The sequence below is a fragment of the Bos grunniens genome, chromosome 1 (genome assembly GCF_055505025.1).
Source record: "Bos grunniens cultivar Pamir isolate PY7600 chromosome 1, Bosgru_T2T1.0, whole genome shotgun sequence".
Classification (NCBI taxonomy): Eukaryota; Metazoa; Chordata; class Mammalia; order Artiodactyla; family Bovidae; genus Bos; species Bos grunniens.
Window position 1 is genome coordinate 74569027 of NC_141165.1, and position 13457 is coordinate 74582483.

Here is a 13457-nt window from a genome sequence, read left to right on the forward strand (position 1 = left end):
TCTTACAGCTCTCTCCTGTTCAGTACCCGGTCTCACAGATTTCAGCTGTTTAAACAGCCCTAGACTCTAATTTCTGCCTCCTCAGCTTAGTGACCCATCTTTCTTTCCTGGGCTCTACCTCTCTGTCCTGCGGTCTAGAAACTGTCTCCAGAAAGAAAGCCAGGTAATTGTGGAGCTCACATGGGCCTTTCTTCTCTTAGGAACCACTGTTCTGTATCACTGGTTGTCCCAATATCTGAAAAAGATTTCTTTATCCTTTTTGTCTAGTTTTGTAATTACTTATGGCAGGAGGGCTAGTCCAGTGCTAGCTACCCTGTCATAGCCAGAACTGTTGGAAAGTTTTAAACGCCAAATACATTCTTTTTAAAAATGCCACAAATTTTTTACTTTCTTCTTTTCACTCTGGTAAATTGGATGAACAAACCTGTTTTATATTCCCTTTTTTCTTCCTTTTTGGGTACTTTTGGATTAATAAAATATTTTCTATAATTTCCTTTTCTTTCTGTTAAATTGTCAGTTATGCATTCTTTCACTATTTTAGTTTTGTAATAGTGATTATCCAATAGGATGACAACTTGATTTTTCTTTGTATTTGATTTGGAAAATTTGCCAACAGAATTTTTTTCTTTACTTCTATTATAGTTTTACCTTGATATGTCTCAGAGTTGACTATTCTGGTCAGTTTTCCTATGTACACACACAGACACGTTTGACATGTAGATTTAGGTCATTTTTATTTCCAGAAAGTATTCTGGGATTATAACTTTTGGGTTAAACATGTCATATTTATTTAATTTATAATATACTTTGTATTGGTATAATTTATATAAAATAAAATTCACTTTCAAGTGTATGGTTTCATGAGTTTTGACAAGTAATACACAGTTGTGTCGGAGAAGGCAATGGCACCCACTCCAGTGCTCTTGACTGGAGAATCCCATGGGCGGAGGGGCCTGGTAGGCTGCAGTCCATGGGGTCCCACAGAGTCGGACACGACTGAGCGACTTCACTCTCAGTTTTCACTTTCCTGCATTGGAGAAGGAAATGGCAACCCACTCCAGTGTTCTTGTCTGGAGAATCCCAGGGACGGGGGAGCCTGGTGGGCTGCCGGCTATGGGGTCGCACAGAGTCGGACACGACTGAAGTGACTTAGCAGCAGCAGCAGCACACAGTTGTGTAATCATTACTATAGTCATTACTGGACTACAGTTTTTAGTATTATTTCCATTCCATTGTTTTGTTTTGCTTCTTCAGCAAATCCAGTTATGTGTATGTGTGTGCGTGCTCGGTCGCTTCAATCATGTCCAACTCTTTGCAACCCTATGGACTGCCAGGCTCCTCTGTCCATGGGATTCTCCAGGCAAGATAGCTGGAGTGGGTTGCCATGCCTCCTCCAGGGGATCTTCCCAACCCAGTGATCAAATCTGAATCTGAGCCACCTGCGTCTTCTGCATTGCAGGTGGATTCTGTAACCACTGAGCCACTGGGGAAGCCCAGATATATGTGTATGCCTTTTTTGCCTGTTCTCTACAGTGATCACATTTTCTCTGATCATTTTATCCCTTTATTCACTTTTTTTCTCTTGGCTATATCCCTTATTATATTTTTAGTTGAAGTTGCATCTATTCTCCTTTGGGCATCTTGTGATTTAATCTTTATTTCTGTAATTTTTAAATTGAAAAACAATTAAAGATTTTATTGAGGTATAATTGACTCATAACATTATATTAGCTTCAGATGTGCAACACATTGAGTTAATGTCTATACATAACTTTTATTTTTTTTCCTTCTATCTCTTTTCTGAGTTTGATTAGCTCATTTCACGTCTTGATTTTTGTCTATTTCCCATCCAGAAAATTTGAATTTTGGTGTTTTATATTTTCAAGTGCCTATTTAGTAATATTTAATGTTGAATATTGTGTCACAATTTTCATCTGTTTGTGGTTTGGAGGTGAATAAAATCATCATCTGAAGGTATTGTACTCTCACTTATTATTTTCTTCTCATAGTGGCTCAGTGTACTGCTACCTGTGATTTGTTTATACAACAGTGTGTTGAATTTTCCTGGTCTGCTAATGACAGGTATTTGTTTTGGGGGAGAAGTAAAGGACTTGGTGGTTTACTAAGATTCTTAGTTCTGGAACGCCCTTTTCTATAGATAAGTGGAGTGAGATTTCTTTAATAGTTTGTGCTGTTGTGAGGGAGAGGTTGGTGTGTCTTCTGATTCTGTGATTTCTTTCGTTTCTGTAGGGCTCCTCTTGTCCACCATTTTCTTTCACTTCCTAGTCTCCAAGTAATGCCTCCCACTTTTAAGCTGGCTACCTCTCCCCAGGAGGGGAGCCTTTCAAAGACTGTTACTTTTGGTCCTGTGCCTTTTTGAGTCTCTCCTAGAGTCCTCAGTAGCCAATGCCCTGGCCTGCCAGCTGGCAGGCCTGTTCTCAGTCTTTCTCTCTCCCTCCTCCCTCCTTTCTTTCTTTCTCTCTCTCTCTCCCACCCCCTTCCTTTCTGTGTGTCTGCCTGCAGGTTTTTTCAACACTAAACAATCTCTTCCAACTTTACTGAGATGGCCTACCACATCCATGGCCAAACACACCTTTTAATTGGAATTCAGTTGCTGACTCAGCCTGGCCACGGGGCTCCTGTAGGCACCAGAGGGCATAGCAGTTGGTCTGTAGGCATCTCTGTCAGCTTCCCATCGTGTGAATCTTGCCAGTTTTCTCCCTCCAGACTTTTGGGCTACGGCCAGTCTCAGGACAGCTGCAGTGCAGGGTGGTAGGCATGTCTCAGGGGGCTGCTACTGCTGCTAAGTCACCTCAGTAGTGTCCGACTCTGTGCGACCCCACAGACGGCATCCCACCAGGCTCCCCCATCCCTGGGATTCTCCAGGCAAGAACACTGGAGTGGGTTGCCATTTCCTTCTCCAATGCAGGACAGTGAAAAGTGAAAGTGAAGTCGCTCAGTCGTATCCGACTCTTAGCGACCCCATGGACTGCAGCCTACCAGGCTCCTCCATCCATGGGATTTTCCAGGCAAAAGTACTGGAGTGGGGTGCCATTGCCTTCTCCTTCTCAGGGGGCAGATAGAGGTAATCATAGGTATAAGGTATAACCTTATACCTTGCTGGGAAGGTACCAGATTTGTCTCCAGGCTAACTGTCCCTTCCTGTAGGCTGGTGATGTGAGACTTCAAGGTCTTCATCACGTGAAGACTAGGCACATTCTTTTCTGTCAGCTTGGGGTGTTTAGGTCTGTGGACATCCTACTTGGCACCACCAAGCCCCTCCCTAAAAAGGAGTTCATAGATGGCAAGCAGGTCTTTCTTGGGCACGAACATTTGCAGTGGCTCAAGTGTCTGTGGCCAGAGCTGGAGAATCATTCTCAGCATTCTTCCGCTCAAGATGAGACCCTGTCTTTTCAAAATGGTGACTTTTATCCATGTTCTCCCACTGCTAGGATTCCCCCCAACCCCATCCTTCTTCCCTTCAGTCTTCACCTGATTTTCTGCTCTGAAGTGAGCTCTGGAGCCAGCTTTGCTGATATCATATGTCTAATTATCTTTTTACATGTAAATTAAAGTTTGTGTAATCTCTGCGTTGTAGTCACGGTCTAGATATAGATTTTATGTGATTTGAGTTGCTCTCCTTGTTAATTTGTATGGGTTTTAGTGGTTGTGTGAAGAGATCTGGATGTAAGAATCTATCATTATCCCATGTGAACTCTGTAGAGTCATTTTTTAAATCCTGATTTTATTTATTTTGGAAGCATTCCTCAGTTTTCCAGTGATTCTCAATTTAAGAGCATGAGACAAAAAGGCTATAAGGAGCCCTGAGTAAATGTTGAATTGGGGATGGGCTTTCCTTTGGGGTGATTGTGTGGGAGCCAGCCATTATGCTGGGGGCCTCTAATGCCATAATGTGCAATTCTATTTTCTGGGCTGCTTATTTCTCTAGGGAAGGAAATTCTATTCTCCTCCCTGAAGGGTGGAAGTCTGTTTTGACCAGAGGGGAAATGGGGGAAGGGCAGAATGGAGGGGCTGTTTAAATTCTACATAGACTTTTAATTAGCCACCCTGTTTTCAACCCTATTTGCCCTCTGCTGTACTACTCTACTTGATTCCTTAGAGAACTGAACTTCTCTGACATTCTGTAGGGCGACACAGCTCTTTTCGGTATTTTTTCTCTGTGCCAATATTCAAATCTGCAGCTTCCTTTATTCTGGACTTCAGTTGTCACTCCTTCTTCTGCTTCCTGTCTTCCAGAATTTTGTCAAAATCTCTTATTGGCTGATGGACCTTCCTTCTCATTCTCTTGTAGCTGTAGGTTTATCCATTTTAAAAAAATCCTTCACTTTAATTTTAGAAAGGATGTGGGAGGGAATGGAAATAAACAGAGATGTTTAATCTGCTAATTTTAATTAGAAATCTCTTCTGTTAGAGTTGTAAATGTTTAAAAGAAAAGGAGCCTCTTTGGGAAAGGAAAGAAGATGGTTGGTCTATGGTTATAGGAGCCGTCAGAAGGTAGATGTGATCCTGACCATTACTCCTGGCCCAGATGCAGCCTGAGGTGGTTGGGTCTTAGGACTGAAGGAGCATCTGCCTATGGTTCGAAGCAGGACTTCTGGGTGAGGCCACAACCGAAGATCCTGCCCCCACCCCAGAGCTCAAGTGTCACATCCTACATAATGTAATGTTGAAAATGTAGTTACCTGTTATATGGGACATCTTGCCCTGTCTTTACATGTTTGTGTGCGAAGTGATACCACATATGGTGGTATCCATTCATTTGTTGATGGACCCTCAGTTGGCTTCCATATCTTGGCTACTGTAAATGATGGTGCTGTGAACACTGGGGTGCATGTATCTTTTCAGATTAGAGTTTCCACCGTTTCAGGATATATGGCCAGGATCGGGATTGCTGGATCATGTGGTAGCTCTAGTTTTGGTTTTGTAAGGAACCTCCATACTGTTTTCCACAATGGCTTCCTCTATTTACATTCCCACCCACACTGCAAGAATGTTCCCTTTTCTTCACATACGTTTTAGCGTTTATTATCTATAGACTTTCTAATGATGGCCTTTCTGACTGGTGTGAGGTATTACCTCATTGTGGTTTTCATTTGCATTTCTCTAGCAATTAGTGATGTTGAGCATCACTAATTTCATGTGCCTCTTGATCATCTGTTTGTCTTCTTTGGAGAGATGTCTATTTAGGTCTTCTGTCCATTTTTTGAGCGAGTTTTTTTTTTATATTAAGTTGTATGAGCTGTTTGTATGTTTTGAATGTTAACCCCTTGTCAGTTGCATCATTTGGAAATATTTTGTTTCATTCTGTAGGCCTTTTTTCCCATTTTGTTGATGGTTTCTTTTGCTGTGCAAAAGCTTTTAAGTTTGATAAGGTATCACTTGTTTATTTTTGCCTTTATTTCTTCTGCCTTGGAAAACCAATCTAAGAAAATATTGGTATGATTTATGTCAGAGAATGTTCAGCCTATGTTCTCTTCTAGGAGTTTTATGGTGTCATGTATTACATTTAGGTCTTTAAACATTTTGAATTTATTTTTGTTGATGGTGTGAGGGTGTGTTCTAACTTCATTGACTTACATGTAGCTGTCTAGCTTTCCCAACAGCCCTTGCTGAAGAGACTGTCTTTTCTCCATTGTACATTCTTACCTCCTTTGTTGAAGATTAATTGACCCTACATACATCGGTTTCAGAGAAGGCAATGGCACCCCATCCAGTACTCTTGCTTGGAAAATCCCATGGACGGAGGAACCTGGTAGGCTGCAATCCATGGGGTCGCTAAGAGTCGGACACGACTGAGCGACTTCACTTTCACTTTTCACTTTCATGCATTGGAGAAGGAAATGGCAACCCACTGCATTGTTCTTGCCTGGAGAGTCCCAGGGACGGGGGAGCCTGGTGGGCTGCCGTCTATGAGGTCGCACAGAGTCGGACACGACTGAAGTGACTTAGCATAGCATGTAGGTTTATTTCTGGGCTTGCTATTCTGTTCCATTGGTCCTTTTGTCTGTTTTTGTGTCAATATCCTGCTCTTTGATTGCTAGAGTTTTGTAATATTGTCCTCAGTCTGGGATAATTAGGCCTTCAGCTTTGTTCTTTTTCCTCAGGATTCCTTTTGACACTGGGTCTTTTGTAGTTCCACATAAATTTTAGAATTTTTCGTTTTAGTTCTGTGGAAAATGTTATGGATATTATGGTAGGGATCTCATTAAACCTGTAGATTGCTTTGGATAGTATGGCCATTTTAACAGTGTCAACAGATGATTAGATTAAGAAGATGTGGTATATATATATACAATGGAATATTACTCAACCTTAAAAAGCGTAAGGACTTCCCTGGGGTGCAGTAGATAAGAATCCGCCTGCCAGTGCAAGGGACGTGGGTTCCTTCCCTGGTCCAGGGAGATTCCACATGCCTTGGAGCAACTAAGCCCCTGTGCCACAGCTCCTGAACCCATGCTTGAGAGCCTGCAAGCTGCACTACTGAAGCCTACACACTCGCCCTTGAGTCATAGCTAATGAGCCCCCTCGTGCCACAACTACTGAAGCCTGTACTCCACGACAAGAGAAGCCACCGCAATGAGAAACCCACACACTAAAACTAGAGAGGAGCCCCTGCTCTCCGCAACTAGAGAAAGCCTTCATGCAGCAACGAAGACTCAGTGCAGCCAAAAATAAATAAATTTTTAAAAGAATGAAAAATTGCCATCTGCAGCAACGTGGATGGACCTAGAGAATATCATACTAAGTGAAGAAAGTCAGACAAAGACAAATATTACATGATATATAAAAATAATGCAGATGAATTGATATACAAAACAGAAACGGACTCACAGACATAGAAAACGAACTTGTGGTTACCAAATGGGAAAGGGAGGGAGAAAAGGATAAATTAGGAGCATGGGATTAACAGATGTAAAGTACTTTACATAAAATAGACAAGCAACAAGTATTTTCTATATAGCACAGGGAACCGTAGTCCATATCCTATAATAATATATAATGGAAAATCATCTGGAAAAAAATCTGAATCACTTTGCTGTAAACCTGAAACTAACACAATATTAGTAAGTCAACTATATTTCAATTTTTAAGAAATGTTGACTGTTTAAAAAAAGATATTTAACACTATAACATTAGATGAGATTGCCAAGGGAGTTCTATAGAAAGAGAAGTGAAAGAGTGCCCTGGAGTGCTCCAAAGTAAAGATGTACAAGCTGAAGAACCAGGAGGCTGAGAAGGAGTAGCTGGTGAGGAAGAAAGAAAACTCAGCGATTGTGGTGTGTTATTAGAGAGTATTTCCAGGATGGGGAACACATGTATACCTGTGGTGGATTCATTTTGATATTTGGCAAAACTAATACAATTATGTAAAGTTTAAAAATAAAATAAAATTAAAAAAAAAAAAAAGAGGAAGAGGCAATGGTCTTGCAACAAGGAAGTCACTGGTGATATTGTTCCAAGACCTTCGAAAAGACCAAAGCCTGATTGAAGTGGACTCAGTAGAGAACTGGAGACAGTGAGTACAAGGGTACTTTCAAGGGGCTTTTTTTTTTCTTTTTAAGGAAGGGGAGCAGAGAAATGGAATGGTAGCTAGAAGGGAAGGAAGGGCCAAGAGTTTTTCTTCAAAAATAGGAGAAATAATAGTATGATTGTATGTTTATGGGAAAGAGTAGAGAGGGAAAATCTGATGTTGTGAGAGAGAAAGAGGTAGACTTACTGGGGAGATGTCCTTGAGGTGAGGGATTGGCTTTTCTCAGGACCACGGAAGGTTTATCCATAGTCAAGGAGGTAAGACAGAATATGCCAGCTCAGATGCAGTAGGTGGAAGTTCAAGGGGGTTCTTTTCGGACAGATTTCATTTCCTCAGTAAAACAGGAAGCAAGGTTGCAGGTAAAGAGTGAAGACAGAGAAAGTGTTGGAGGTCTGAGGGGAAAACAGGTGAATAAATCATTCAAACCTATAGGAGAGTGAAAGGATTATAGGGTGTATCAGATGATTGTCTGGCTACAGACAGTTGAGGTGTGCTTGAGGTTTGTGGTCATGAGTTTAAAGAGAAATCAGTCAGCAGTTTAATACCTTTTTCTCCAGTCAGGTTCAGGTGCATGAAGACAGGTGTGGAGGAGGTGTAGTGCTGGATTTAACTTGGTTTCTCATTTTTCTAATTGGGCATCATGAAGTGAAAGAGGGGCAGGGGAATTAGATTGTGATAAAGAGAGAAACTGTAAAAACTGGCTGAGGAAATTAAATTTGGCAGGGAGGGAAGAGGGGACGGGAGGGAAGAGGGGACATCTGGGGAAAGAGGGACTGAGAAAAATGGACTTTAGGTCCTCGTGGGGGAAAGTATTACTGGAGTCTGGTTAATAAGGGAACGAGCTAGAAATATGGAAGATGAGGGCAGGAATTGGAATTCACAACCAAGATTGTTGGCTTTAATTACTGGTAAGTGCATATCTGTAGATTTATTGTGAAGCATGTGGTGGAGGCAAGGTGGAGGACAGAATCAGGCACTGAGAATTTGGGCGTGGTAGTGGCATGGGGGAGGGATGCTCACTAACTCCTCTTGCTCAGAATCCCAGGAGTGTGTCGTGTTGTGTGTGTGTGTGCTTTGCTTAATCATTATAGTAAAAATAGAAAACACTTTAAATATGTAGAGCCCACAACTTTCATACAGCAAAAGAACAGTCATTCTTTGGCAAGAACTACCTGAGTGTGAAATATTGGTTGGCTTTCTTTGTCCAAGTCCCTAGACAGCTGTTGAAAATGATATGGGAGTAGAGTTGGAGAGCTGGGAAGTAGCTTAATAAAAGTAAAGATTGAAGCAATGTGAGTGACAAGACTGTCTGGAGAGAATGTGTACATCAAGAAGCGAACCCAAGTGTGGACTCTGGGGACAACCTATATTTACTGGGCTGTGCTGTGCTTAGTCACTCAGTCTTGTCCGACTGTTTGCGACCCCATGGATTGTAGCCCACCAGGCTCCTCTGTCTATGGGGATTCTCCAGGCAAGAATACCAGAGTGGGTTGCCATGCCGGCCTCCAGGGGATCTTGCCAACCCAGGGCCAAGTATTCCACATTGCAGGCAGATTCTTTACCTTCTGAGCCACCAGAAGTCAGGACGAACCAAAAGAGCTACATAGGACTCTGCATAACTGGGTTATCGAAGTATTGATTATCTGCGTGAGACGTCATCGGCCTGATTGGGTTATCAACATGACCGGGTCATCCCATGATGACGTGACCCTCGTGATTGGATGGATATATATATTTCTGGCAGCCAGTGTGCCAGGCACAGAAGGTGCTGCCTTCAGCTTGGAGTAGCTTGTTTGGACTAGGCTTGCTGGAGAGTTTCTATTCCGATTTAGGAGCCTGCGCCGGTGCAGACGTGGCACGGGAGGCTTCCGAGGCTGACCCAGCGCTGCCTCCAGATAGCTTTTCTCAGGATCAACAGTACCCTGCCTGGACTTGGGGTCCTTGATCGAGACCAGAGACCTGATCCCTCAAGGGTGGCTTCCAGAGACCGGAGGACGCAGACCCCAGGAGGAAGCGAAAAGGACGAGGTTCCGACTGGACCCTGACCATCGCCCATGGTGGCCCTCGGCCCCAGGGTCAGGATGTCACTGAGTATGTCATCCGAGTTCCCATAAACTTGATAAAGTCAACCTCGCTACTTGGAATCAGGCCCAGCTAGAATGCGACCTGAGCAACAAGAAAATTTACCAAGAGGAGGAGATGCCCAAGTTGGGAGCTGGCAGGGGTTTCCGCTGCAAGCTCGGGGAAAAGGCACCAAGAAAGAAATATGGCATGATAGAGCACACATCCTATTACATCTTCACCAGTGCCTGATGGAGCCTTTGAGGCCTTCCCTGTGAACAACTGGTACAACTTCATGCCGCTGGCCAAAGGCCGCATGCTGACAGCCGAGGAGGAGTGGGAGAGAAGAAACCCAGTCCGGAACCATTTATGCATCAAGCAGCAGCCTAGGTGGAAGGACCAGGAGGAGGATGAGAAAGAGAAGCCAGGTGCAAGAAAGCCACTGAGCTGCACATCCGTGACCTGGAGGGTGACCTGGAGATGTCCTCCGACGACAGCAAGGCCAGCGGAGAGGACCGTGGCTAGGGCCCCAAGGTCAAAAAGAAGGGGCCACCCAGCAAGGGGGTTTGGAAGAAGAAGAAGGGATCAGACGATGAGGCCTTTGAGGTCAGTGATAATGGTGACTTCAAGGGCCAGGAGGTGGACAACATGTCCGCCAGCCGCAGCAACTCCCAGGAGGAGCTGGAGGGCAAGCCCAAGGTCACCCAGCAGGAGGAGAGCCCCAAGGGCATGGACAAGCAGAGCATGAGCTGTAATGAGCGCCAGAAGGAGACACTGCCCCAGGAGGACAAGAAGGTGCCCATGCCGCGGGAGAAGAAGCAGAGGAAACACAGCAGCGAGGAGAGTGACATCAACAGAGAAACCTCCTTGGTGCACTTTATGTGAAGAAGATGCCCCCCAAGAGGGAGCAGAAACAGTTGGGAGGCAACAGCTGGCTGGGCACACCCAGCACCGAGGCTGACAGCATTTCCTCCACCCTTCAGGCAGCTGCCAGCAAGCTGGAGCAGGGGAAGCAGACCATCGAAATGACAGTGGCCGAAGGACTGCGACTGGACACCGGGCCCCAGAGCCTGTCAGGGAAGTCAACCCCCAGCAATGGTGACATGCAAGTGACCAAGGATGCTGGGCCCTGATACCTGAGGCGGAAGCCCATGACCCCCAAGGGCCAGCTGAGAAATTTCCAGACCAAGAAGACAGGGCTGTGTGGTGAGCAGACACCTGCTGGCTCAGATGCTCAAGTTCATGAATCCCGAGTGCAAGATGATCAATGATAAGATGCCTTGTTCCCTTGGGAATCATGCTCTGTGCAAATAAACATACTCTATTTTTAATAATAATAATAAAAATCTAACAAGAAGAATGGGAAGAAATGTAGGAGAAGGGTCCAGAAGACACAGGGAAGAAGGACTTTTCAGAGTAAGGGAGTAAGGGCCCAAAGTAAGGCACAGTCAGGTTGCTCAGGCCGAGAACGGAAGGTTGTGCAAAACGGGTTGCCAAAGCTGTGGCTGGCGTCAGAGTTGTGACCAAGAAGATCTGTGCACAAGAAGGCTCCTGCATCACTCCAACCTGTTCCTGCCTTCCATCAGGTCCACATCCTTCCACAGAGACCCCATCAAGAAAGTGGTCAGCTACAATCTCTGCAAGAACATAATACAAGAGTGTTAGTGTAACAAACAGGATCTTCCCAACCCAGGGATCCAACCTGAGTCTCCTGTCTCCTGCAGCAGCAAGTGGGTTCTTTACTGCTGCACCATCTGGATATACTCCTACTATCAGCTTAATCTGAGGGTAGAGACAGGGTGTAGGTCTTACCAGTCTCTCTCCAGTGTCCACTACCAAGAAAGCTTAGCATTTGGCCAGGTAGCAAAGGAGAAATATTTTAAGGTCCAGATCAGTTATCACTGAGCTATATATACACTTGGAGCTGAAAGGCAATAACTTGATAACTGGCAGATAGAACAGAGAACCTGGAGTCCTCTGATTAAGAGTATTTTAATTCCATTTGGTAGCTCTTGGCTTCAGATGGAACTTCCAGAGAGGAAAATCTCCAGGGTCAGGAAGGAGGGAAAGGGACCCAGGAATTCCAGAAGACAGATCAGCAAGGGGAAACCCTACACGCCATCAGGAAATGCTGTTGGGAAAGGGAGGAACCCATAATAAATGTTTCTGGATACTACTCAAGAAAATTTTGCAAGTATATCAACCCATGTGACCACCCCCAGATCAAGAAATAACATTTCTAGCACCCCAGAAAGCTCTCTGGTTCCAGTCCCAGTCAACATAGAAACTCTGCTATTCTGACTCCTATTATGATAGATTGGTTTTTTAATTTCACTTATATGGAGTTATGCAGCACTTGCTCTTTGGTGTCTGCTTTCTTTCTCATTGTCTCTGTGAAATTCATCTATGTTGTGAAAGTGAAGTGAAAATGAAAGTCGCTCAGTCGTGTCCGACTCTTTATGACCTCATAGACTATACAGTACATGGAATTCTCCAGGCCAGAATACTGGAGTGGGTAGCCTTTCCCTTCTCCAGTGGATCTTCCCAACAGGGATCGAACCCAGGTCTCCCACATTGCAGGCAGATTCTTTACCAGCTGAGCCACAGGGGAAACCCATCTATGTTGTGGTGAGTAGTAAAACCAGAAAAATATTTAAGCCAGAAAAGAAACAGAGAATTCAGCCATGATGCTTACGAGACTGTTACAAAAATGTCTAATTACAAGCATATCTACATACCTGCTCTCCATGATGCAGACTTGTGGATATCTTTCTAGATCATCAGGCAATCACCACTTTGTTGGTTGTGCTATGTTCCATTTTGCTGGCCCAGCAAGCCTGGGTATATACATAAGCCTCTGAACTGAGAGATATCATCCAGTGGGTAAGGCAGGGCAGGGCAGGGCAGGCAGGGCAGGTTTTGCACCATCTGTGTCTCTGCTGAGTTCAGAGTCTGGAACTGGCAAAGTGAGCATGGAAAGGAGTACCCCAGGGAGTGGATCTGGATAGGACTTAGCTAGAGTAAAGTGGACTGGGGTCCACAGTGGGGCTAGACTTGGGGCATTTCTGGAGGGGCTATAAGGTAGAGCACAGCACCTCGGGTAAGGCCCTGTTTTAGCAAAGAATCTGCTAAGTCAGTGTACTGAGAATATTGCTATCCTTGATATTTGATCACTATGGCCCGCCTTTATCAAGAATCCTTTGACTTCTAGGACTTCTCGGTGGTCTGGTCCAGTGGCTAAGACTCTGAGCTCCCAATGCGGGGGCCCAGGTTTGTTCCCTGGCCAAGAAACTATATCCCACATGCCGAAACTAAAGATCCTGTTTGCCACAACTAAGACCCAGTGCAGCTGTTTAAAAATTAAAAAAAGAATTCTTCTACTTCTCATATCTAATCAAATTATTCTTAGTAATTTTTTATCCACTGACCTCCTCACTGTGCTCATTGACTAGCAGTCCTCAACTATCTTTGCGGTATTTGGAGTCTGAGTACTTCCTGGAATTATGTGCAAAATTATGTATAATTTTGTGTTATGAATATTTCTTTCACCAGCGAAGGAGATCTATACAGTTCATTACATTCTCCAAATGTACTAGTTCAGTTCAGTCACTCAGTCATGTCCGACTCTTTGCAACCCCATGAATCGCAGCACCCCAGGCCTCCCTGTCCATCACCAACTCCCGAAGTTTACTCAGACTCACATCCATTGAGTCAGTGATACCATCCAGCCATCTCATCCTCTGTCGTCCCCTTCTCCTCCTGCCCCCAATCCCTCCCAGCATCACAGTCTTTTCCAATGAGTCAACTCTTTGCATGAGGTGGCCAAAGTACTGGAGTTTCAGCT

The 13457-nt window shown here is 44.3% G+C and overlaps 1 pseudogene across 1 annotated transcript; it reads left to right on the plus strand.

The window, feature by feature from the left end:
• Nucleotides 1–9232: 9232 nt before the first annotated feature.
• On the plus strand, nt 9233–12022 carry LOC147379662 (general transcription factor IIF subunit 1 pseudogene; annotated as a pseudogene). Its single transcript, XR_015169685.1, has 2 exons — nt 9233–9317; nt 9645–12022. The product of XR_015169685.1 is annotated as a general transcription factor IIF subunit 1 pseudogene (transcript).
• Nucleotides 12023–13457: the final 1435 nt, after the last annotated feature.